Source organism: Nylanderia fulva, unplaced genomic scaffold (assembly GCF_048542155.1).
Source record: "Nylanderia fulva isolate GAGA-0341 unplaced genomic scaffold, ASM4854215v1 Scaffold6, whole genome shotgun sequence".
Classification (NCBI taxonomy): domain Eukaryota; kingdom Metazoa; phylum Arthropoda; class Insecta; order Hymenoptera; family Formicidae; genus Nylanderia; species Nylanderia fulva.
The window spans coordinates 5,465,367-5,493,111 of NW_028190698.1; the positions used below are offsets into that span (position 1 = coordinate 5,465,367).

Sequence of the window (27,745 nt, forward strand, 5' to 3'; positions counted from 1 at the left end):
GGAGAGATTGAACTAGAGAGAGAGAGAGAATGAAAGAGGGGGAGGGGGCGGGGGTGGAGGAGAGGGGAGACAGAGAGAACGTGATCCTTTCTGGTCTGCCGTGAGCTTTAGGGTTGGTTCGCATGCGCCCGTCGGGGTTCACGTGCCCTCCGCCATCACAAACCGTAAGACCCGCCTTCCTCGTACAGGAGACACGTTCTTAGGATAGCGAGAAACACACGTAGACACCAATGCCGGTTCCATGGGATCCGACCACCAGAGTCCCCTTAGAATAGATAAATGATCGAACGTACTGCGCTAAACAAGTAGACGCGCTGAATTATGTTTCTACTTATACAATCTACGCTGTTTTCTCTACGAAATACTAAAATTTATTATATATGAATCGATCGCGCTCAGCTCTGCATCGATCCAATGTGCTGGTTAATTAGTATGTAGACGAATAGATATTATCATGCTAAACGTGTTATCGAACGTAAGTTTATCTTAGCAAGAACAGAAGTTGATTTATATTCAAATATCACAATGTATTATTAATGTATATATACCATCGATTCTATCGTCTATTAATTTCTTAAATCAAGAATTTAGAAAATAATTTTATAAATTGTTAAAAATTTTTCTATTCAACTTTTTTTTTTAAATAATATTGCTTCATTGTTTTAGGTAGACAATACGAGTAGAACTAATAAAGAGAACTCCAAATTCATGTCTGACCATACGACGGATTTTATTACTTATAAAAATTTTGTTGAAAGCATTAAAACGCATAAATTAACTGTAACAATATACATTTTTTCATACTGCTAATTAAAAACTATAATTTTCATCAGATACACTAAAAATTTTTTAGTACAATGTAATTATTTATTTATACATATAATTTATTTTTGTATATATGTATATATGTATAAATATATATACATATAATGCAGTATACATATATGTATATTGCTAAAAAGTTTTAATATTACTGTACAATTAAATCATTACATTTTAATATTTTCATTATTGCAAGTAGTAAAATCTATCGTATAGTCAAACATGAATGTTTGACCTTCCGTAATAGTTGTGTTTTTTATTTAAATAATTAAGCTGTATATATATATATATATATATATATATATATTACAATAAAAATTTTAGTAATATGTAATATTATTACTATACAATTAAATCATTTTAATACTTTCGACATTGCAAGTAATAAAATCCGTCGTATAGTCAGACGTGAATTTTAAGTTCTTTCGTATCAATTCTGTTTTCTATTTAATGTATAATATTAATATTAAATTAACTGTATAATATTAATATTATTACTATACAATTAAATCATTATATTTTAATGCTTCTGATATTGCAAGTAATAAAATACGTCGTATAGTCAGACGTGAATTTCAAGTTCTTTCGTACCAATTCTGTTTTCTATGTAAATAATTAAGCTAATTAAGTAATATTATTTAAAAAAAAAATTGAACAGAAAAATTTTTAATAATTTTTAGTAGAGGGAAATTTGAAAATTTACGTCTGACCATATGACAGATTTTACTACTTATAATATATCAGAAGCAATAAAATATAATAATTTAACTATATATGGTATTAATAGTATTACCATACAACATTAAATTAATATACATTTTAAGGCTTTTGATATTGATATGCAAGTAGTAAAATTCGTTGTATGATCAGACGTGAATTTCAAACCGTAAAAAGTAAAGTTTATCGTCTTTCTCTATTGAACTTGTATAGAATAAAATCACATGCTCAATCGAATTTCAAGTTCTTTCGTACCAATTCTGTTTTTTATTTAAATAATTAAGCTAATTAAGTAATATTATTTTAAAAAAGAAAATTGAACAGAGAAATTTTTAATAATTTTTAGTAGAGGAAAATTTGAAAATTTACGTCTGACTATATGGCCGATTTTACTACTTATAATATATCAGAAGCATTAAAATGTAATAATTAAACTATATGGTATTGATAATATTACTATACAACATTAAATTAGTATACATTTTAATGCTTTCGATATTGCAAGTAGTAAAATTCGTCGTATAATCAGACGTGAATTTCAAACTGTAAAAAATAAAGTTTATCATCTTTCTCTATTGAACATGTATAGAATGATATCACATGCTCAATCGAATTTCAAGTTCTTTCGTACCAATTCTGTTTTCTATTTAAATAATTAAGCTAATTAAGTAATATTATTTTAAAAAAGAACATTGAATAGAAAAATTTTTAATAATTTTTAGTAGAGGAAAATTTGAAAAAGTACGTCTGACCATATGACAGATTTTACTACTTATAATATATCAGAAACATTAAAATGTAATAATTAAACTATATGGTATTGATAATATTACTATACAACATTAAATTAGTATACATTTTAATGCTTTTGATATTACAAGTAGTAAAATTTGTCGTATGATCAGACGTGAATTTCAAACTGTAAAAAGTAAAGTTTATCGTCTTCCTCTATTGAACTTGTATAGAATGAAATCACATGCTCAATCGAATTTCAAGTTCTTTCGTACCAATTCTGTTTTCTATTTAAATAATTAAGCTAATTAAGTAATATTATTTTATAAAAGAACATTGAACAGAAAAATTTTTAATAATTTTTAGTAAGGGAAAATTTGAAAATGTACGTCTGACCATATGACAGATTTTACTACTTATAATATATCAGAAACATTAAAATGTAATAATTAAACTATATGGTATTGATAATATTACTATACAACATTAAATTAGTATACATTTTAATGCTTTCGATATTACAAGTAGTAAAATTCGTCGTATGATCAGACGTGAATCTCAAACTGTAAAAAGTAAAGTTTATCGTCTTCCTCTATTGAACTTGTATAGAATGAAATCACGTGCTCAATCGAAACGTTGCTTTTTCAATCTGTGGGGGAATGAAAATAGGTTGAAATCGATCGTTGGTCTGACGGTGAAAAAGATTATCCACTTTTCCGTGTCAGATGATAAGATTTCGTGACCCGTGATTCACCGCATCAGGGCAGCCTACACGTGCGGGGACTACTTTAACAGGCTGTCGATCAATCAGTAGATATCCTCGTTTATCAATTGCTTTAGAAGAAGGCTCAAACCTAACGAAGCTGGATGTTCTACATATTGAAGCTTTTTTTTCAATTGCGCATATACATAAATTAAGCTCAAAGAAGTCGGATACACTATTGTAAAGTTCTTTGGTTCGGATATAATTCGCGTCTTTCAGTGTCGTGATTCGCGTCATGAGATGTCGGATCAAAAATTATGAAACAAACGAGCGGTATACAAAATGCTAAATTGGTTTCAAGTCACGGGCAGGAGAACCGTTAGTGCGATATACCGGCGAGGGAGGATGGAAGTCACTATCAAAAAGGTTGGCGTGGGAGTTTAAGCGTTTCACGTCTTTCGGTGGCATGCGAACGAGTAGTGCAAGTCATAAACCCAACCCACAGCTCTACCCGGTATTCGTAACAGGCATTACAATACCTATATCGCGCACTATTTCGAGGGATGACTCCAAGTGCAAGTGTACCGAAACTTTGGTAGGTGTTCTCGTAAACCGGTAAGAGATGGCTTCAAGGTGACGGCAGGAAGCGAAACGTGTTTCTAACTCTTCCTTCTCCCTTTCTCCCTCTTTTTGTCGCACTTCCCTTTCCTGCACATCTAGCTTCTCTCTCTCTCTCTCTTTCTTCCACTCTCTCCTTCCTCTCTTTCTCTCTCTTTCTCTATCTCTTCCTCTTTTCTTTCTACAATATTCTCTTCCTTTCATCCGTTGGCAAGGTAAAGTCGACAACATTTCCACTACACTTGCCTCGTCGCACATATTCCGGCATCGTTGTAGGTGCTCCTGTAGGTCTTTCGAGCCAAGTTTCACAATAGAGGCACGAATCTCCAAGAAGGAAACTGTAGGTATTGTTCAAATTATACCTATGTTCTAATTAAACCCACGCTATTGTAAAAATTTTATCTTTATAAAAAGTTAAATAAAAAGCGCAACGGAGAATTTTAATTTAATTATTCATATGCATATATCATGCACCGTTATTATATTTCACTGATCAAAAATATGTACATTATTTACATATCACATCTATTATCATATATATATTATTAACATAAAAAGGTAATCTACGAGATTTCACAAATCGCTTTTAAATGATCGTGCTCGCCGGCGACGTTTGTAGAATATCGCTGCTCGCGATTTTAAAGCCACGTATAACTTTTGGTCTGATGAGCTGTCGGGCGGAAAAGAAAAACGCTGCGATCGTTTGTTTTTAGATCCGCATCCGCGATAAAATCAAATTGCACGGAGATCGGGCGAGACGTCGCGGAGGTCGTCCGAGACGTCGAAGCGGCTCCGGAAAATGCCCATTCCCAGTGAAGGACTGGATGCTCATTTCCTGCCGTCGGCGCGGCGGACCGCAAACGCGAAACGGGTAATTCGATTTTCTGCGAAAGCGCTAAGAGGCGTCCAAAAGCTTCGCTTGCGAGCGCTCTTCTCGTGCTTATTCCAGTACGGTTGTCGAAGAGTCAAAGAGAGAAAGAAAGAGCGAGAGAGATAGAAAGAAGAAAAAAACGGCCGTTTTATTCGCCTTGCTTTAAGTACCGAGCTTTTATGCACTTTAACGCGAGGATGCGAATGCAGTGCGAAGAAATACATGGAAGCAAACGGACGAACTTGAGAACTCTCTCAGTAGCGAACTCTGTGTTTAATCTCATATACGCATGCACCGTAATTTGCAAACTACCTCACTTTCTACAGTCTTGCCAATATCGTGAGTAGTTAGCAGTTAGATTATCGGATGTTAACGATGAGTCGCGTATGTATGCAACCTTTCTATATACCACGACCTGATGTTTTTATTATTATTTTAGACGCGTTTAAAATTATTTTACATATTGTTCATTTTATAGCTTTTGTGTTTCATTTTATTTATTATATTTTTTATTTGCTCTCAATCAATAGTTTCACGGTATTTAATCGCTAAATGTCAAGCTGTCACGTCAGCGGAATCAACCCTTTGCTCATCTGAATTATATGATTGGCAATCAATCAGCTTAATGGATAAACAATAGCGATATTTGCGTAATATTATCTTCTCGTATTTTATAAAGTAGGCTCATGTTTTCACATGATCTATTTTACATATATCTTAAAAATTTTTTAAACGTTTAAAAAAAATAAAAAGAATATATTCTATAATAAAATATGATATAATATATATATATATAATGTACTATATATATTACATAAATAAAAAATTAAAAAATAGTATATAGGAAAAAAAAATTTAAGAAATATAATTTAAATATTACATAAGAAGTTAATAAAAGAAGCATTGATATAAAATTATAATTGACAAAATAAATTGATAAAAAATGCATAAAAAATTCAAGTGATATCACTCAAATACGAAATATGTAGCATTTACATATTGCATTATTAATGTTTATAATATTATTGTAATATTTCTGCAGATATTTATTTTTTGAATCTAATTGTATCTACGAAAAAAAGTCATGCTTTTTTTAATCTTTTGCATTTGATTTAACGTTCCACTACTGTTTTCATACTTGTTATCCCTGTAAATTCAGATTTTCTCATATCTATCGAAAATGATATAAGAGAAGCGTGACACACGACAACGATGTACATACATGCAGCGATTTGTGGGCAAAGGGGCGCAATGCGAAGAAGCGCACGAGCGCAAACGAGAAAACTTAGAAACTTCGTTAATAACTAAACCGTCGTGCAGCCCTTTGCACGCATCATGCCCAGCCGCAAACAGACCCTGACGCCACCAAGGCGATCCTACCAGACCTTAACGACCGTCAGAAGCGCGTTACAGCGATAATATTATGCCGGTAATATAATGCGCGCCATGGGGGATTCCTGTTATATTCTGACAATATCGGCACGCAGCGAGCGCGTCCCATTGCACGCGGCGCAATAGGTCAGAGTACATCATAAAATCTGCCTTGTAAGGAGATATCGATCGTGAATCGTACAACAATGGGAGGGTTTCTTCGCGAGATAACGAAATCGCGAGGACAACATGAAAGACGAGTAATTGACCCTTTGCACATACATATATAATACATCTCCTTCAAACAATAAAAATAGCACGTATCCAATTTGTGTGCAATCCTCGAAACATATGTGCATTTTTGAGATTTACTTTTTAAGATATGTATAGGAAAGATATTTATTCGTATTTATAAATGTTTATATATTTCAAAGAATAATTAATATGTTTTATATTTCAAATCTAAAATAGCTAATAATTTTGAGAAAAAAAAATTATTAAGCAGAGAAAATATCTAAATGTCTCTAAAATATTTAAAAAATCCTTAATTGTTAATATTTATTGTATGCAATATTTCCAAAATGTTTCATGCTGTTATTACGTTTCAAACACAAGTATACAAATTGTAATATTTGTTATAACAATATTCCAATGAGTTAATTATCTAGTTAACATGTAAATTAGTAAATTGTTTACGTCCTTCGTATAATTATTTGTATAAATAACAATCACAAATAAATATTAAATATGACTTGCATGATTTTGCTATAATATTTGCAAAGTCGTGCAAAAATATTTTATTGGTTTTTGACATTAAAATAATATATAGAACAAAAAATAATAAATATACCTGCGTTATATAATAATTTTATATTAAAAAAATAATTTCTTCGTTTTGATATATGGTATGTGAAAATTACTTCATTTCAGCTATCTCATTTTTAAATCATTAATGTAATTGACATAATTAACGGATAATTTAATGTAACTCGAGAGATCATTGGAATATCAATTAAATCTGTTAGCATAAAACAGTGCGTGATCTTCAATTTTTGTTGTTTCAATTAAAGTATTACATTAAAATGTTACATTTGTCAAACTCTCACGTAAAGTCGATTTGCATGTATGAATAAAACCGATTACGCGTATATTGCGACGCATCAATTTAAATACATGGCTAAACTAATAAACATGCTCACGTATTCTTTTGGTTATGGATACGTATATATTGTTTAATTTGGACAATCATGCACATGCACATGTTGGTGAATATTCGAATTTCGATGACACCCACTTAACCAGATTTGTATGCGGTTGCATAATAATTTATTCCCGATCAAGCGCGCGATGCGTAATTATTTATACACGGCCCACTGTTTCGCGTATCTAATAATTGGACTCCCGGCTGACTGGAAGAGCTGCTTCCTCTCCCGGGTCAATCGGGCCAACCGTGACAGTTCTGCATTGAGCCCTTCAATTAATTCTCAGCGGGTGGCAACGGTACCTGGGCCCTACAACGTATATGCGTGCACCTTTGATAAACGAGTCGCATAAGGACGATTAATTAGCACAGCGTGTGAGCGTTGCTTGCGTGTTGTACATACACTCCGTAATATGTACATCTGGTCCCGCTGTAGGTGTAAGCGTGCACGTTCATAAGCGAGCGTGCCGGCGTAGCTGCGCGTTGTACGTTCGGTTGTTTTAGGAGTCGAAGGGACTACGCGAGACGGAAAGCGTTGGGACGTCATTGTCTAACCACGACCCGAACCACCGTACCATTATTTAGGGGCGCAAGGCTTTGACGTTTGTCCGAAGCACGAGATAAATTGGCCCGCGCTGTAAGCATTGAATAAACACCAGTACGCAAACACCTTCATAAAACACACACGACGATATAGTTGGAGTGAACGAATCGGCGATATGATGGCCAACATTTTTTAGGGTAAATATATATATGGGGTGACTTAAATTTCGTGTTTCATCGTGTGTATGGATTTCGTAGTAGTTAGGCACGGTTAGATATTTTAGACAGAGTCGCGCGCCAACGTTGTCCTATCAGTATCTTTCTGCTCGAGTGGTGCGGCTCTGCTGTACAGCAATTTTTACCCACGTCTCGTCAGAATCCCGTTATCAATATTGATGACATCATCATTATTTTGTTAAGGTACATTAATAATGCGTTGTATCGACCCATAAATTCGTTAAAAATTCAGATGATTGTTGAAATAATTTTGTTAATCTTTAAGCTCTGTTTCTCTCTCAAATTAAGAAACAATAACATAAATGTGAAATTTGAAATTGTATTTAAATTATATATTTAACATTTACAAATTAGAATTTGCAGTAAAATATATTATTAATGTAATGCAATTAATACTCTTAGCATATGTTTAAAAAAGATCTCGCAAATTGTTATTTTGTATTCAGAAAAGACAAAATAGCTGTACAAAAGCTTTCACGTATAGCTGATCACGCAGTTCTATATTACCTGTACATATTAAGTTTTTAATTATTTTTTAATCATAACTGGATCGCACTCTTGTCTGATTTTAAACTAAAAATTATGATTTATATACACAATTTCTCGGTTTCGCGGAGTAATATTTCTGAGCCGCACAATGACTTTGTCACACACGTCGTGCAGAATTTGCAGCGCACACAATATTTCTAGATTTCAGGAAGCAGATTATTTCTCTCGCGCATATATTTCACGCGCATCAAATGCATTTCCGCTTGAACCGCAAAACGTTAGTAATTTTAATATACGTGAGTTATAAGTGTGCAACACAGTACGAAGGCGAAATTGCGGGCCGGAGGGCCGTTGTTTTTCCTCGCGCGCGTCCCGTAATACGATATGGCGGAAAATTGCATACGTTTTAAAGTTCACTCAACAAACTGCAACACCAGGCGGACTCACGGTCGCGCAGCCATCACATATTCATAAACGCTCTACATAGCCGCGCGGTGATATGCGCGGTCACTTGCTTGTACGCAATTGCGGCGACTCCGTCATCGTAGGGAATACATTATCATCGTCCTCGCGGATTCCCATATTACGTATTTCTTGCCATTAAGCGTTTGCCGTTTTGCCGGTGTATAAACATCGCCATTATGATGTAGATTTCGGGTCTAATGCAAATCACTCTTCAAGGTCACAATTATGTTAAATTTTGCAGAAAGTACTTGTACGATAAGCCCACAGTTTTTAAGATTTTTTTTTTTTTCAACGAGAGCACACGAATCCCCCTTTCTGAAAAAAAACCTCGAGATTACCTTGATTTCCCGGAGCGAGGGTGAACGCCTCGGAATGTGAAGACTCGGCTGGCTGGGTGTGGCTGGATTCATTTTCCTTTTATTCAGTTCGCCGTCGGTAGTACGGGGATCTCAAACATGAAAGGAGCTCGTGGCTCTCCGCGTGAAACAACCCGAAACAATACTATTTGACACAACGGCGTTACTGAAACTTTACCGAGATGTCTGCGTCTTTAAAATAATACAACAATGTGTGACATTTTTATCACTTTCTCTCCGGTAGAATCATGTTACAAATCAGCGAACGTGAGAAATTAAAAATAGTAAACTTTGACTCACTAGAATTCAAATACATTTGTAGATAATCTTGGAATAAACCATAAATTATAAATAACTATAAGCTTTTTTATTTTTTATTTTATGAAACATTTCTAGAAAAAACGCTATTTATGTTTTCAAACATAAATGATGTATTATAAATATATTATACACTTCGCAATTTATTATTTATTAGAAATATAGATTGGATTGAAAATAATAGTGTATCCATTTTCTATACTTATTGATTCTTTGATAAAATTAAAATTAATGTTATTTTAAGAAAAATTCCGTTGAACATTAGTTATTTATAATGTATTATATTCTTATTTCACAATTTGTAAATTTTAAGAGATATATATTTTAGTAACTAATCCCTTAGCTTAAACTAAGACTCTGTCAAGATGAAATTTATTTGTAAATTAATTAAAAATAATTAAAGAAGACTATAATTTATTCATATTCTTTGAGAACTTTTAACTGTAGTAGATAAATCTTTTTTTATCCACCACAGTCATAGTATATAGAACATTCTACAATATTTTAATATTTTGTATGTCTGTTTGTCCAATTACTATCTTATGGTCAAGGCCATGTTACTTGCAAGTCAATACATAAATGTTTATCTCGGGTTGAATTTGCTAACGAGCAGTAAGGTAACCTCAAGGTAGTTGTCTGGATACTGAATAGTTCACGAGGCTGATATCATGGACGATGTTGCTAAGTTAACTGCCCTTTCGCTGTGTTTGTGACGTAATTTTAACGAGGTAATGAAAATTTTGCTTATAATATTGTTTCTAAAATTGAAGCTAACATTTTACCTCATTTACACTTTTAGAAAAAGAATACAATGAATAAATGATATATATTTCGCAAGAGAATTTTTTTTTGTATAAGAAATAAATCGAAAAGTTTTGTCAATAATCTAAAAATATATTTTTTGCCCCTCTATAAATTTATTATCAAATATTATTGTGTGAGAAGGGATGAAGGTTACAATATAATACACTTTCAGAAAAAGAATACAATAAATAAATTATATATATTTCATAAGAAAAACTTTTTTTGTAGGTATAAAAAGTAAATTGAAAAGTTTTGTCAATAATCTAAAAATATATTTTTTGCCCCTCTATAAATTTATTAACAAATATTATCGTATGAGAAAGGATGAAGGTTACAATATAATACACTTTCAGAAAAAGAATACAATAAATAAATTATATATATTTCATAAGAGAAACTTTTTTTGTATAAGAAGTAAATTGAAAAGTTTTGTCAATAATTTAAAAATATATTTTTTGCCCCTCTATAAATTTATTAACAAATATTATCGTATGAGAGGGGATGAAGGTTACGATATAAAGAACATAAGCGCGTTAATTGAATATCGATAATGCCAAGTGCGCGACTGGAACGCTTATACCTGGTCACGTGCGTTCTTACGTTCGGAAGAATATATAAAATCCTGGTTGTACGAGAGGGTGGCAACTCGTCCGGACCATCGAACAGAATTATCGAAGCGATAGGGAAGCTATCCGAGACTCTGTCCCTTCGTAATCCCGCCTGCTCGAGCTATTATCCCGGAAAAGCCAGTCGAACATCCGATTAGGAAAACCGAACATACGTTATTTCCTTCGCACAGAAAACGTCCGCCGGCTTGCTCGCAGCAAAATGACATTTTATCGTTATTACGTTTATGATTCGAAACCGGCGCCGATCGATCCTCTTATAAGCGAATTTGCTACCGCGGCCTTTATCAATCTCAGAATTCTGTCGTTCAATCGGACCGAACTGTAAGATCAGATCTATTTCTTGTATATAAAACGCGGATGGCGAAGCGTATTGTGTTGTTGTTTGTCAAAATGGGAATATATTATGGTATTAAATAATTTTATTTTTATTTGTGATTATTATAAAAGTATGTAAAAGTGTATGTAAAAAAAATTAATTGCTATACGTATAAGAAATTTTCCGATTACTGAAAACAGAACTGTAAGATCAGATCTACTTCTTGTATATAAAACGCGGATGGCGAAGCGTATTGTGTTGTTGTTTGTCAAAATGGGAATATATTATGGTATTAAATAATTTTATTTTTATTTGTGATTATTATAAAAGTATGTAAAAGTGTATGTAAAAAAAAAATTAATTGCTATACGTATAAGAAATTTTCCGATTACTGAAAACAGAACTGTAAGATCAGATCTACTTCTTGTATATAAAACGCGGATGGCGAAGCGTATTGTGTTGTTGTTTGTCAAAATGGGAATATATTATGGTATTAAATAATTTTATTCTTATTTGTGATTATTATAAGAGTATGTAAAAGTGTATGTAAAAAGAATTAATTGCTATACGTATAAGAAATTTTCCGATTACTGAAAACAGAACTGTAAGATCAGATCTACTTTTTGTATATAAAACGCGGATGGCGAAGCGTATCGTGTTGTTGTTTGTCAAAATGGGAATATATTATGGGGTATTAAATAATTTTATTTTTATTTGTGATTATTATAAGAGTATGTAAAAGTGTATGTAAAAAAAAATTAATTGCTATACGTATAAGAAATTTTCCGATTACTGAAAACAGAACTGTAAAATCAGATCTACTTCTTGTACCTGTATATAAAACGCGGATGGCGAAGCGTATTGTGTTGTTGTTTGTCAAAATGGGAATATATTGTGGTATTAAATAATTTTATTTTTATTTGTGATTATTATAAAAGTATGTAAAATTGTATGTAAAAAAAATTAATTGCTATACGTATAAGAAATTTTCCGATTACTGAAAACAGATTCTTATTCGCCATTAAAAGAGACGTATCAAGGAATGTAGTGATAATTGTAAGAGGCATTTAAACTTGACGGGATAACTGCATTACAAGGCGTCCAAAATCGTTAGACGTCGGAACGTCGGAGATTCCGGTGCGTCTCTTTTTGTCAGAGATTCCTCTGTTACTTCTGCATGCGCAGAATACAGAGTAAAAGTCTCGCGACAGCTTAAGCGACGGCTTAAGCGGCAGCATTGCAAATAGACGAAAACGCGGGAGAAAACGCTCGGCATTTTGACAGCGGAATTTTTCAGCGTTTTTATTCTTAGGTGCTCGCGACTTGTAATAATTGATAAATGGCGTCTCGAAGAAGGAAAACGAGACAGCGCGATGCTTGCAAAATATCGTCGCGAGTAGCGAAGAACAGGTTGACACGGGGTGGATGCAGGGGAGGATGGGGGAGGGGGTGAGGATAGAGGAAAGCGGATAGAAGAGAACAGGGAACTGCAGTTTCACCGCATACCAAAAGACGAAGGCACGGCCGGTCTTGAAGCGTTTCATGGCAAACCAAATATTCGCGGTATGCAGCGGCGTTACACGCCGGAATTTCCAGCATGAAGTCGTTATACTGCGAGACCACTTATAATTAATTGCTCTAGTTTATAATCGCCTTGCGGCCATTGTGACGCTACCGAATAACGCGGATACTTGTAGTGTATGCTGCGTATCAGCGGCCCTCTGCGACCCCTTTTATTTTACTTTGCGAGAGAGAGAGACGGGCTATCGCGATAATTCGCAAGATGCGCCCGCGTAGATTAATCAGGCGCTTATCACCCACGCCCGAACGAAATCGCGCTTCATCGATGTGCATCTGTGGGGGACAGTCATCCCTCGGCTTCGATAAATTAGATAATATGCCACGCGTGTTTCCGCTTACTTGCCGCGACTGCGATTAATGAAGTAATAACAAGCAAACGACGCGCAGCACCGTTTATTTTGTGACAATTGACTGGCACGTGACAGAGTGCAATAATTCGCGGAGACTTCATTAATGCTTATACGCTTTAGTGAGTACATTTTGGTTTCCATGTCAGTTACAACACATAGAGCATTTCGTGGTAATTTCACGCGTCTCCGCAGCAGATTTAATCAGAAATTCACTATGCCGTCATGCATGTAATAATCGAGATTTATTGATAACAATTTTAATTTAAAATATAAAACGCATGGCTATATAACTGTTTGCAATATAGCTGGGTACATTCGTCACATGTGTCTGAGTTACCACACTATAATGAAAAAAATTTTTATTTTATCATGTAATATATCTCTAATCGGCTTATGACTGTAATAATCTATTTCCCTTCATTAAATATATTGAAATAGTAGAAAAATTTGTGTATAATACAAGAAAAAAAGAAACAAGTATATTCTCTTATTTTCATTACTCTTTACAAAATTTCAAGGAATTATATGTTTTTGATCAATCATAATTTTAAATTAAATTGTTAGAAATATTAATAATTTTTGAGACATGAAAGATTTATAAATGTTTATATTGTAACAAAAAGAATATAAATGTGTTAGGCTACTGTAAAAGCTTTTGTCAATCTACGTTTCATTCGTAAAACATAAAATATAATAATATAATGAATTTTATGTTGGAACTGTTAATTTAACTTTATTCTAATTTACAAATAGATATTCATGAAATAAAAATTAGTAGTATCCTCGATATATATGTTTTAAAATTCTGTTTCTTATTAAATTGTTATATATTAATATTCTAATTTTTTGCGCATTTTACGAACTGCAATCGCTGTAATGTTCAAACAATAAAAGAAGATCATAAATGTATTAAATATTTACTTGGGCATAAATTTTCAAGTTTACATGTATTTGCTACATGGTGGGTCTTCAAGGATGAAATTTAAGCTCTCTGTGAATTTAAACGCGAACCGTGTCTCTGTATGTCTTCCGCCGATTAGATGCGACCGCGGTTGTTTGAGTTTACAGATTGCGCCTGGGGTGTATATAAAGCTACCTTAGCAAATTACTATTGCATGTATATTTCAACACGATTTGGTATATCAACCATAAAAAAATGCATATATATATATATATTAATGAAATATTTGAAAAAAATGGTATAAGTAATATTTCGCACATTTGATGCAGTACATAAATATTGATAAATAATATAATTTAAACTCATTATCTATTATGTATAAAATAAATAAAAAAAATCCTTTAATTTATTTTAATCGATGATGACTTAAAATAAGGAATATTTTCTGTTCAGTCTTTTTCTTACAGCAAACTTTAGTTATAATTTAAATATTTAAATAAAAAGTTTTTATTTATTAATTAAGTAATATTTATATATATGTATACAGGAATGTGCAATGTAGAGACGGTAAAATTATTTCACTATGTTACTTAAATATCTTCTGCTATTATTTTTTCATCAATTTAACCGTTTACACGTTGCTGATATTTACTTAGAGATGAAAATGGAATTTTCGCGATATTTTACTTTCATAACATCATCTGCGGAGGAGAGGGTTGAAGAACTAATTGCTGAAGTTTTCCCTCCGAGCAACAATTTACGGTGACTCGCGCAAGAACACGATGAAGCAATTCGTCCGAGCAAATCGAGGCAATTAATATCCAGCGGTATAGTAAATTTGTTTTTAAGCCCTTGACGTAGATTGATCGAGCGGACTTTTAATATAAATATTACGTCTCGCAAGAATTGTGTCACTGTCAAACGCGCGCCACGCGATAAGACAATTTGCTGAACGCCTCGCGTAATAATTCACGTCGGCGATACGGATGCTCGTGCGCGATATCGATTTCATCAGAAACGACCGGGAAAGAGCGCGTGCGAGAGAGGATACCCTCGTCCTTAGAATTTCTCTACTCAGCTCCCAAACGAGATTCAGCGAAAGAATTCCAACTATCGAGTGAATTTGCGTCTGCATCTCGATCCTGAGCTGTCGCATCTAACATTTACCCGGACCATTAAATATTTAGTATTGTACCAGCTGTGAAAATCTCGCGTCGGAATAGAATGACGTGCGTCCCATGGCGAGAAAGGGCTTTAACAAGAATAAAACGGGCGCGGACGGTGGGAGAAGAAAGAGAAAAGAGTGGAAAAAAGCAGGCAAAAATCCCTTGTTATAGGAATTTCGCGACGATTATAGAATTGGAAGCAGCATTCGCATGATAACGCGGCTAATAATACGATTTTCTAACAAGCTTGTCAATATTCTTTTTATAAAATCAACGTCAATATTCTTTTTATAAACCATTCGTTGAGTACTGTCGTTTCTTAGAAATTGATTATTCTAATCGATCTAACTTTATTCCTATGAATAAAATATATTGTCATTTTAGACCAAATGTTCGACATAACTCAAAATTATAACGTATTCATCTTATTCGGTCAGTGTTTATTTTGGTCAGCGTTAGTGACGTTATTTAGCGTTTAGTATTTGAAAAAATTATTAAATATTTAAAATCTATCGTATTTGGACTTGACCGTCCAATCGATTTTTCGAATCCAACTCGTCCCGCAAATTGCAGTTTGTAAATATATATAATCTAATAAATACATATTAAAATTATCTAAAGTAGAAACATTTATATTCATTGAATAAATTGATCTTTGTATTACGTCTTATTTTTGAGAAAGCAATAAATAATTTAATTAAAATTTGCAGTACGTATTATTATTTTATTATAATTCAATTTCTTTCATTTATTGTAATCTTAATTCCTATATATGTGTATGTGTATATTAGAAAACTATAAAATTTATCACATTATTGGAATATTTTCTATTACTATAATTACCTTAAAGACAACAAAACTGCAGTTTGAAAAATTTTATATATCTACTGTTTTATAATATTAAATCTTGTATCCAGTTGTAAAGTTATTTGAATTATAAAAAAAATTAATAATATGTAATGATAGCATTCTTTGCCAATGGTACAATATTATAATTCTTTCAAAAAAGCTACCAAATATTCTAACATAAAAATTTTTAATTTTACAAGTAAAGTTGTAAAATGATTCATATGTGCTTATTTGTGATGACCATAACAACTAAAACACAACTGATAATAACAAGTTACAAACAGACTTCGTCTCCAACGTCATTTTCACTAAGCTATACAAATTTCAAAGCACACTTCAACACCGGTAAACGCTTGTGCAAGCAACGCTCAACTCTGTGTGAACAATATGTAAATATAAATGTAAATGTGTGAAAACACATTTTACTTTTATAAACGTTCGTGCAAATAAGTGCATAATGCGTACAGATACTATGCATTTGCATAAACGGGAAAGAATCGTAAGTTAATCGTCGTACGAGATAGCGATCCAAACGACATTTCGATTTAAGCTTCTTACCGGGCACTGCAGTTTGCTCGATGCTCGGCTCCGTAACTGACGGAATAATGCTAACTGTCAAAAATGACAGTGTTATCGGTGATAACATGGGCTTTCCGGGCGACGGATTAACGAGTCACTCAGGATTTCGCGAACAGAGCGTACCGTCGCGATAGAAAGACAGGGAATGGGACAATGATAACGGGCTGAGCCCTAATCTGGGTCCATTAGCTTGACAGATGTAACGGTAAACACGATGCCGTTGTGATATCGGCTTGCAAATTACAACACTCCCACCTGGAGGACTGTGATAGACAGGTCTGCACCCGGCTGATTACGGGGGTGGCGACCCGGCGAATGGAGGTCTCTCGGAACGAAGATAATACGAGGGCAATTAGTTCTCGAGTAATGCCGCGATGTCGTCGACATCTGGCTCGTTGGCGCACATGATTTTTCCCGAGCTTCACATCCTCAATGACACGATTGTGTTCGTTTCACGTTTCACTGTTCGGTTGGAAAATTTTCAACAAAATACATTTTCCATCATGCAAGTGTGTATTACACATAGGTATACAATTAATATGGGAAAAAAAATGAAAAATAAAAAATATTAGCGTATGTGTGTGTATAGATACATTTTTAATAATCATAAAGATGTGATTTTATTTCTATGCAATCCAATATAATTTTGACGCGTAAGATTTATATTACTATTATATTATATTAATTTATCGATAATAAAATTTAGAAGGAGATAAAATTAAAATATAATATTTAGAAACACATAAAAAATTTTAATATATAAAATAAACAAGATACTTTTTTTTATTATATTTAATTTTACCTATTTTTATTTTTTTTAATTTTGTGAATAATATTTTTGTTAAATTAAAAGTAAAAAATGTAGTATACATTTGCGAAAAATATTATCAAAATATATGTTATAAAATAGCCTCTATAATCGTTTTTTAAACATTACTTTCATTATTCATTCTGAAATACAGATTCAAATAAAAGATTTATAGTAATTATAATTTTATTTTTAATATGTGGAAAAACTAATTCATGATAAGCAACAAACAGTTAACATTGTATATAAGCATCAAAGTATAATAAAAATAACTATATACTTCAATATTGCTGTAAGCAAAGTTTTCCGATGGCATGCATGGCTGTACTATGCATGAAAATATTAGCATTTATATGTAATACTAAACAACAAGCTTTCTCACGGTGTAATGCATTTAATAAATAAATTTTTTCGTGCTTGCATACGTACGTATTAAATTTCGCGCTAATGGAATTTTTTCATGTTGAATGTAAATATTATCTTTTATATGTATTAGTGCCTTCATATACACACACACACACACACACACAGAGAGAGAGAGAGAGAGAGAGAGAGATACACATAGTAATGTAATATTTAAAGTCGATTTTATATTAAAGCTCTGATATCTGAAAGCTTTTTATATGATTTGATGCAATTTTACAAATATTCAAACCTTTGAAAAATTTTAAACAAAAAACAACATTAAATTTAAAAGAATATATCTAAAGCTAAAAACAAGAGGAATATTGTTCGAGAAAGTTTATGGAAAAAGTTTATATCCTTACGTCTTCTAAACTTTTTTATGTTCGTACGAAGAAAACATTTTCTATCTTGAAAACAAAATTACAATTCCAATTTTTACAATAACTTAATTATAAATCATTACGTAATGTATGAATACATGCAAAAAGACCGAAATCTTCTAATCTTTACGAATTAGTTAAAATAAAATACTGTATTATATTCAAAATAATTTAATATTTTAAATAATTGTCTTTAAGAGGCAGAATAAATAGAGAAGCAGAATAAACTCAAGTTCTTCATCTTGTTCAACGCGGGTAATTATTTTTGTAAAAGCATTGTTTATATACGATTGTGGGGACATCGTCAAAAGATGAATGCGTAAAATTTCTATGTAAAATATAAAATCATATATCTAAAGTTCTTCGAAGGTTTATATTATCTGATCTCGCTTCCGCAATAATGTTTGAGAATATAGTGAGGTATGCATTATTCACGAAGACATCAGAATATTGTCCCCTTTCTTAATATCGTTCTCTGTAATTCCGACTCTTGTACGTGCTGTAGTCTGTCAGAAATGTCATGAAATTTACCACTTCGTTCGTTTAGTGATCCGTGAACGATAAAGGTTCTTTCTGTGTTTCGCTATATTATTTAATAAATTATATTCTCTCCACATTATCATTATTATTATTATTATTAATACGCGGATATCGTGTGTGTGCGTGTATATATTAAATGACAATTTTCACTCTATCGTATTTCTCAAGAATATGAATTTCCGTCCCATTTATGTGCGCGTGATAATTTTACGCGCTTCACGCGAAAATTCACGGGGAAACGTGTTAACGCGGCTCGCAATTATCCAGCTTGCGGAAACGATGAAGGAAGACGGGGGCGCGGCCATTAAAAGTTGAAATGCGTGCCAGATAAACGGGGTCGAGCTCTTATCGCTTTTCCACGTTGCAGCGGAGCTGCGTGTCTATTTTCGGACGAGCCTCGAATTTCGGTGAGGCTTTGAAGCGCCGCGATTTCACGGCCCGGCCCGATGAAATGCAAGCTCTCTCTCTCTCTCGCGACTATACATCGCTAGTGCGAAAACGCGAACATATATATATGTACATACATACATATATATATATATATATATATATGTATATATATATATATATATATATATATGTATGTATGTATATATATATATGTATGTATGTATGTATGTATGTATGTATGTATGTATGTATGCATGTATGTATGTATGTATGTATGTATGTATGTATGTATGTATGTATGTATTTATGTATTTATGTATGTATGTATGTATGTATGTATGTATGTATGTATGTGTATATATATATGTATGAATGTTATATATATACATATACATCCCCCAACACGCAAGCCCACGGCGTGAAATTCCGATGCATTTCCCTTCGCGTGTGCACGCGGGGACGCGCGAGCCCCGACTTTTTTACTGCTTGTTTAGCTCGCGCGAATGACCCTTTTGAAGTTAATGCCCCATGAGCGTGCGCGCCCATATACTAAAGCCGTACGATTGTTGCCGGCTGAAAAATTCATCGAGCGCGTGCACACGAAAATGGGATCCCCCGTCGACGGTGAAATCTAAATTCTGCTCGTACGCGTCGGGCGCGAAACGGCGGCCCGGTATGACGATTCGTTTTCGTCGAAGTGTTCAATTATTAGCCGGACAACAGAGGCCGGGAGAGAGAAAGTGCCACTGGACTTCGATATCGTCGCGCTTATTTTTAATACAGCCAGTGTGTACGTCGATACATAGACGGATCGCTTCCTCTATTTTCAATTTTTCACATACGATGAAATATTTATCGCGCACTTCGTCACACATCGCATATGTATCGAATGCCATTTCCAATGCTTATAAATATATGAATATTATATTTATGCGCAACTCATAATTTTAACGAAACGAGTCGCAGTTGCACATATATTCTATAAACATTCAAAGAGGCTAATGTCCCGGTGAAAAACTAATTACCGCGCTTGATATTCGCTAATAAAGCAGTCGACATTGCAAAATCTCACGAGCAATTAATAGAATATAGCATGGAATATAGAATGGAAAATTATCCTCTCGCAATTGATACTCGAACACGAAGCGGGAGCAAGAGAGGACGTATAAAATCTTTATACGTCGCGGAACATATATATATATCTATTCAATCGCTCCCTCGCAGAAACTGGTTTCAATTATTACCCACTTTCCGACGCGTTTTCGCTATGCGGTATATCATGAAGTTATACCGTATGAGACGCGTCTCTGTGTGCTATGTACGCGATTGGCACCTCGACGAACATTAATCTTTAATCTCCGCTTCTTTCGCGCCCCGCGGGAAAGAAAAACCAACCAGCCGCTATATTCCCAAGACCAAACCATTCAGGAAATTGCGCGCGCGCTCGAGCCAGTTCAGATTTCCAAATTGCTTTACGGCGCGATAATGGAACCACATAAAAAAAGAGAGAGAGGCAGAGCGAAAGTGTAGCTACATATAGATGCATATATATACAGGGTGTCCGGTAACTAATGAACCAATGATTAAGGGCGGATTCTCTGGCCAATTTGGAGACGATTTTTCCTTAGCAAAAATGTTGAGAAGTCAATAATTTTCGAGTTATAAGCGATTGAAAAAAAATGGGTTTTTTGAAAACTAAACGTTTTGGAGTTAAAAGTCTAACGTAATTACATTCTTCAGTTAATTTCAGGTAGAGTTTACTATAATCAAATTTTAATTTCAGGCTTAGTTATAAAGATATATAATGACAAATATTGAAAAGTTGTAAAAAATGATGACCTTTTTCGACATTTTTGCTGAGGAAAAATCGTTCCCAAATTGACCAAAGAATCCACTTGTAATCGTTGGTCCGTTAGTTACCAGACACTCTGTATATATATATATATATATATATATATATATATACATATGTATTCCTTATATATAACCTTTTCCAATTTTTTTTTAAATTTTGTGTATAATTTTTTCTTATTAAATACTATTTTTGCAACCCGTTATAAAGCTCTATTGTATAAAAATAATTCCTTTAATTAATTCACAAGTCTTTTAAATCCATTTTTAGAATCTGATTCTTAGTAAACAATAACAAAAAGATTCATAAATCTTTAAAAAAACAAAAATATAAAATGTGTTAATAAACCGACCACAACTGGCAATGTTATTCTTTAGTTATTTATTCAAAATTCAGACAACGTTTCGACCTTAGTTCAGGTCCTTATCAAGTCTACAATCAAAAAGTAATAATTATTAATGTTGATAAATTATTAATAAAAGGCAAATTTTTAAAAAATGATAAATAACGTAAACCAATGTATAATGTAAATTAATTAAATAAAAATCATACCTGCTAAGAAATAAATTGAAAAAACTGGGTTTTTTGAAAATTAAACGTTTTGAAATTAAAAGTCTAACATAATTACATTCTTCAGTTAATTTCAGGTAGAGTTTACTATAATCAAATTTTAATTTGAAGCTTAGTTATAAAGATACATAATAACAAATATTGGAAAGTTGTAAAAAATGATGACTTTTTTCGACATTTTCGCTGAGAAAAAATCGTTCCCAAATTGACCAAAGAATCCATTTGTAATCGTTAGTTACCGGACACTCTGTATATATATATATATATATATATATGTGTGTGCATTCTTCGCTTCTCTCGCGACGAATCGACCGGAAGAGAATTGACCAGTCTTGTCTGAGTGTGTTTTTATCGCCGGACAAACTTCGCGGGCATTACGCGGATTCCCGGGTAAACCGATTCGACAACTGACCGCATTAGCGATCCGAAAACTTCCCCGGATCTCTGGGAGAAGAGGAACGGGTTAAGCGGCGGCCGTACGTTCTCATCATCCTGAAATTTACGCGACGGCACTAAAGCAAATTACGCTCTGCGCCGGGTTCGCGGGTTGTCGGGCTCGCATAAAGAGTTCCTTCCTCCATCCCCTTTCTCTCTCTCTCTCTCTCTCTCTCTCTCTTCTCACCACCCTCCTGCCACCCCAGCGTGTTCTCCTAACACCCCGCCGCGGGCTATACGTCGCCGGACGTCTCTCTTGCAATCCCTTCCCGCGCTGTTTGGCGAGTTTTTAAAACCGGCGGATTATGTGCGTCCGGAACGGTAATTTGGCCACTTATTAAAACATTGTACAGTTACATAAAGCTCGCTTCGCCCGCTTTCCTACTGCGCCGCTTTCCTACGGAGAATTATAGTGTGCCAGAAAATAGCGCGGCAAATGGAACTTCAGGCGATTTACGCTTCCGACGAGGATGTGTGCGACGAGGAATCGGTAGCGAATTTTCATGAGACGAGAAAAGAGAGAAAGGAAGAGACATAACGCAATTTGTCCTCTGTCATTTTTTTTTTTTTTTTTTATTCGTTTACTAATTAAAATTATAACAAACAACTGTTTCAAGGATCCGCTATATATGACTCGCTGCATTATGAAGGTTATAATAAAAAGATTATAATCAAACAATTGTTCTTTCTTTTGTGAAATTATTTTTTTATATGAATCGACTTTTTGGCCTTTACAGTAGCATAGAAAATGATTATATATATAATAGCATTATATATAATAAAATGAACTTTTGAAGATTCGGCACTAGCATCCCTTTGCATCTCAATTGCGTTCTGCAAAATTCTATTCTGTCTACTATCTTCCATTATAGCATTATACACACTGCAGAAAGAGAAGAAAATGGAATAAAAAAGTTGAAAAAAAAGTTATATTTAAAATGGCTTTTGCAGAGGTAAAACGTTGCTCTTTATTTCCCTCGCTATATTTTCAGTGAACGATTAAATTACTTTGCAATTGACCCAAAAGCGTTTTTGCTTTAATTAATACCCACTTCACGTTTCGCTAATATTTTGAATTTATTTTCAAATTTAGTTTCATTAGTTTATATATGTATTAAAGTTGTTAGAAGAATTTTAATGTTGCATTTAAATAAAAGAGCTTATAAAATCGACAGCATTAATGAATTCTATGAAAAATTTTGTATTTAATACGCATATAGAAATGTATAATACGTATCAATAAAAATAATATTACTGTTATATGTTTCTTTTATGTGATATTTTTCTATACATACTTCATTCATATTAAACTTGTATTTGTAATTTTGAAAATTAAATTTATCGCTACAAAATAATTTTTATACGATATTATGCATTACATTTATATTCCGTATTTTTTATATAATCTAACAAAAATTTTTATTTGTGCTTCTCTCTTTACATAATGCATGTGTAAGCATGAAAATGTATTATTAAAAAATTACAGAATTTCTAATTTTTTAATTTAGTATTACAATAAAAACTTGTATAAATTAATAATTTGTAACTTAATAACTTATGTAAATTAATAATTTGTATTAATTGTTCATTACACACCACTTGATGAATTGAACAAATTTAACTCAATGAAATATAAAATGCAACAAGATACTAATCAAATTAAGTTTCCGTTAACTCTGTGTGCACGTAAAAGATTTGACATATTTGATGTTAAAAATATTACCGCTCGAAAATTGGTAACATAAATAACATTTTCGAAAAGTGATATGTCATTTTCCATACATCTTCCGTGTGTGACGTTGAATATTGAATTTGAAATGAAATCGGCAAATCTTTCTACACAAATCCAGAGGAGAATACAATCGTATCATAAATTGATAAAATTTCAAATATTTATCAGTTTTATCAATTAAAATCTGTTCAAGTATCATGGGCAAAATCGATCAACCTGCAGTTACAAAATAAAAGTATAAGCATTGCACACATTAATTCGTAATATATCAATTTAATTATATACTAATTTAATATAATATACTAATTTAATTATCCAAAATAATTAAAATATATTGAAATTGAATTACCCGCAATTTGGTACGTATTTTTAATGTTTAATTTCCTAATATAACATAATTAGATATATAAACGTAGTTCCTATTTCTTTATTTATTTTATAAGAAAATATATCTAAAAAAAAAAAAAAAAAAAAAATCACGTTACTTTAATTTTAATTTTACTCTATCATATTATTATAAATTAAATTAAATAAAAAAATTGTTTATCAATATTTAGATTTATTCGTATCTCACGCGTGATACCTTTATTATAACAACAAGTTTAAAATTACGTTTCTCGCGCTCCACTGCATATTCTAAAGCACCGCGGAGGTAGATAAAATTAATGGCTGGCATTTCAAAGCGAATCATATTTAACACGTGCTAACCCACGCGATCTGTATCTTCTGACGTGATCACCACCTACTCATTTAGTCCGTGCGGAGGTAGTAGACGGAGCCGCAGCTGGCGAAAGATAAGGAGCCTCGGTACGTGTGCCACGTGCCAGCAGGTTTAGATGTGGGCGCGCGTATTCACATTAGAAGCTAAATCAAGGATTTGCGGGGAGTATATGTGGCGCGTAGATGAATCGCTCGTTGCAGGGTGCCTAACAATAGCAGAAACGGGAGAGATCCGCAATGCGGCTAAGTAGCCTGATAGATTCTGAAGCCGACCTGAGAGCGCGGCCGGGAGAATTAGCTATTGTTTTGGCCTACGATTTAGGTAAGAGGCTGTAATTTACTAGAAACTTGTTGATGGAAGGACTACAACGACGTTCGTGAAAGCTTAGCGTTTAAGGAAAGGAGGCGGAAGACCCGTCGATAGGGAGGGAATGTCTTCGAAGGTGATAACCTGACTTAAGTACAATCGCGGGGATATGTAAATCGCGTCAGTGTGAAGGATAAGGAAGGGTGAGGAAGGCAGGTACACGATCTAAACAGCCGTTGGAAACGAGACGGGTAGATATCGGTATGTCGGCAAATAGATCTCGGTTAAATCCAAGAAGAGGTTGCGGAGATCGCGGCGAGGCTGTCGGTGGAAGCTGAAGCTCCTCGTAAATGAAATCCTCGGGAACGAGCTTCGGTGCAAGAGTTGATATCGGGCCGGCAGTACGTTAAGGGAAAGGTACTGCCAGTTTCGGTACGGATAGATTTGCTGCGAATTTGCATTACAAAAAACGAGCGGCGTCGAGAGGTAAGAACGAGTCAAAGAATGTGCATGTAAATTCACACACAGAAGAGTCAGTACGCTTATGCCAGCCGAGAACACGTGTCTACCACTATTTATATATGTATGTAACATATCCTGTTGTTTAAATACGCGATTAATTCGGCAAGCAGTAAAAAACCAATTTTTTTTTTACACACATGTAAATTAAAGTAATAATCACATTTCTCGATTAATGTATAAAATTGCTTTTCTTGTAACAAAAATATCGAGAGATGTAAATAGGTTTTTAATTATAAGAGAGATTTCACACATAAATTATTACAAGAAAATAGCGCGTTTCAGTGAATAAATTTTAATAAACAAATTTTGAACTTAATTTCAATTTTAAGATTAATATCAAGTATATTTAACGCCAGACGTTGTTACAAATAACTCATATCTCTCCATAAACAGAAAAATAGAAATTAATGAAATTGAACCTTCCTTGAGTAACGATTCCAACAAAATTGAATATAAATAACTGTTCCATTTTCAGTTAAATCACAGCAATAAGTAGCGGTATCGCTACATGCCGATAGATCGTATTGCGGGGAGAACTGCGTAAACTTTGGTTTGCGTATGTACGGTTGCGTATCCCATACATGGAAACGTCGAGGACAGGTTGCGTTCTTGCAAGACAGTATCTAGAAGCGACCACATTTGCGAACGTTACCGCGGCTGTAAATCTCCTCGCTGCGCATCGGAGAGCTCGCAAGTAGATCATTATGCACGCTGCAGCCGTAATTTTGTCTTTCCCATCCCCGGAGCGCATTTCGTGCTTCGGCGTGCTGGAGAAACTCGCAGCATACATCGGTGGTTCCCTGGAGTGCCACTATATACATTCGACTGTGCGCCGAACTACCCAACGGAATATCGAGCCCGAAGTCGAACGTTATTCCCCAGTCTGTTGATTTATCGCCATTATTAATACTAGGATAATATTACGCGATACGGGCCGGCGTTAAAACCGGCGTTAAAATCCGCTTCCAATATTGCCGCTTAAAGGCAGGTGCACGTGATGATCGATGCCCGTAATCCTATCGCGAATCCTTTAAATCCCGACGTCGGTGTTAAAAATCCGGTGAGTTTTCGTATACACGCTAACGATCGGAGATTGCTCGTAATAAAACTATTTCCATATATATATATATATATATGAAATATATATACACATACATATATACATGCGCAATGTCGATTCTGCGCGATTCTCTGGTATTCGACAAGCTGGTACGCGCGCAGCGAGAAATGATTTTATAACGCTCCGAAGATTCCAGAATTTCATTTGATTGTTGGTCTTATCCGTACCCAAAATGGAAATACGTGAATCGAGTTATGTTCCCGAATGTCTTTTCGCCCGAATAACTTCTGAAATTGAAACGTTATCAAATGTTGAAATCGGCAAATTCTCCAATTATTCTATTTTGCGCTAAGAGTACCGAGTAAATGAAATAAGACATTAAATTATTTAAACAATTTTATATAGATTTTATTTCAACATTATGTATCTTTGTATGTGCAAACACACACACACACACACACACACACATATATATATATATATATATATGTAAAGACTGCGAAAGAAATACATGACATATCGTAATTTCAATTATGCTAATCAAATATAAATAAATTTATGATAATCAAATATAAATGAATTACCTGATTGAATGTCATTTAAATCTCTCGGAAATCTCTCTAATCGAGTGCGATGGGGCAAACGAGAATTCTTGATCTCGCAGAATCCGAAGAAAATCATTATAACGAAACTTTTAGATCCGCGAAAATCCTTCTGTGCTTTCTCAGCGCGAATAAGATTTTTTCGTTCGGGACAGTTGACGAGCATCGACGAGAAAGAAACTCGAGGAAACTTCTCGTTATGTTCTCCTGGGTTCACTTCTGTCCGTTACGCGGAGAAAGCATCGATATCGACGACGGCGACAACTCGACAAAGCGCACCAAATGCTCCGATTTCATCCATCCCTCCTCTTTCATCCCCATATACACAAGACGCATTTTAAATGTGTATATATGTGTATGTGTAGATATATATATATATATATATATATATACATTATATATAAATACACACACATATATCTATGTAATATTATATATATATATATATATATATATATATATATATATTGTATACATGATATACATCTCAATATGTGTATATATCTATTCACCTTTCGACCTCTATCTGTCGAAGTATAAAAATACGTCTACCGCGACTTTTCTGCCTTTCGACTGAAGCGGGATAAAATCAGTGAGGTGAAACGCAAATGTCGTCGTGAAATCGTTCAAGAGGGATTTGAGAAATCGTGAAGTTTTAGCGTAAGAGCGGAAGACGGAGATATTAGCGATGCGCAGTTGACAATCGGATTGGTATTGACACGAAGAGTCGATAGCTTCAATGAAGTGTTAAAATTGATTAATTAATCATTTTTCATAATCTATTTTTAATCTATATATAATCTA

General features: G+C 33.6%; 1 protein-coding gene across 1 annotated transcript in view; it reads right to left on the reverse strand.

The window, feature by feature from the left end:
* Positions 1-27,745, reverse strand: part of LOC114940611 (Dpr-interacting protein kappa) — a 178,376-nt gene that overhangs the window by 76,182 nt on the left and 74,449 nt on the right. The gene's annotated exons all lie outside the window — the stretch shown is intronic.